Below are 1,429 nucleotides of genomic sequence, written 5' to 3' on the forward strand. Positions count from 1 at the left end.
AATAAGTGGAAAATGGATAAATGACCATATGAACAGTAACTTTTTCAAGAGAAACTGGGCTCAAATTTTAAGGCAATCAGTCCAGAAACTATTTTTTGTCAAGATTTTATCCAAAGAGCTTTCTATAAAACTTAGAATCACTCAATTTTGATTTTTCTACAATTAGTTATGATTTCTCAAATTTTGCTATATTTTAGGGTTACAATGAATAGTAATCCGCAAAAGAAAATTTTCAAACTTGATTTTTCATAACTTGCAGTCTTCAAAAGTGATTCCAAATGCTTCTGCAAGGCAATTCAATTGATATAAACATAAGGTGTTACAATCCTCAAGAAAAACAACAAGGAAAATACTTCAAAAACAACCTACAATCACTTGAAACCACTTGGAACTATCATGCTTTGAAGTGTTCTAATAAGTTTGGCCAACAAAACTTCCTCCCCTACAATATATATGTTTCGGCCAGCATCCAAAGAGAAGAGAAAGTAGGATTTTCAGCCATACAACTCAAGCAAACAAGGTAAGAAACACTTAGAACCAAAAACTCAATTTGAGTCTCACTTATATGATCAAAGTGGCTCCCTTTCCCTTAATTTCCACTTGAAGCTCTCTCTTTTCCCTACATTTGAGGTATGACACTTGGCAAATTCAAATCCTCTCTATTAAGGGCTTGAAACATGGCAAAATGTGAGCCATTTGAATTGCAAGACTCTAGTCTTCACTTTATCAATCCACTTTGATTTCGGGTTTAATTTCTTTTCTATAATTATAGTACTTTGGCCCCTGTAATTATTTTTTGTCAGATCCATAATTTATTCTTTTCATTTTTATCTTCCCAAGATGCCCTCTTTGCCTATTTCCCAATAATTAAATAAAAAGGAAAAACTATTTTCCTTCTCTTTAATGATTTTTCCACTTTTCAAAAGAGTTAGGAAAATCTTGGGTATTTGAGGGTCTTTTTTTAATTCCATAATCTCTTATAATTACTTGGGGTATCACAAGAATTTTTTGGAGTTTTATTCTTCTTAAAAATATTTATTTGGAATTTTCTAAATAAAATCCTTTAAATTAGCCTAAATTACCCTTAAATTTCTTTGTAATTTTTCTAAGGGTAATTTGGTCATAAAACCAATTATATAATCTCATATAATTCTCAAAGGATATTATCCTTATTTTTGCTTAATTTTATAAGGCTTAAAAATATTTTTTCATAATTATTTTTGACCAATTTTCCTTAATTAGTCAAATTTTCATAAGTGACTTGGAAAATCATAATAATTATCTTTCACCAAAATTCTTCTATTTCTACTTTTTATTTTCGGCCCTTAACTATTTAGGAACATTCTTTATTTCTAATTACCCTATTGCCAGATGTGACATTCGTTCTCATCATATTCATCAAACCTAATCTATGCACCATAACTAGAAC

Source organism: Neltuma alba, unplaced genomic scaffold, assembly GCF_004799145.2.
Source record: "Neltuma alba isolate B1F8T4 unplaced genomic scaffold, ASM479914v2 tig00010601_pilon, whole genome shotgun sequence".
Lineage (NCBI taxonomy): Eukaryota > Viridiplantae > Streptophyta > Magnoliopsida > Fabales > Fabaceae > Neltuma > Neltuma alba.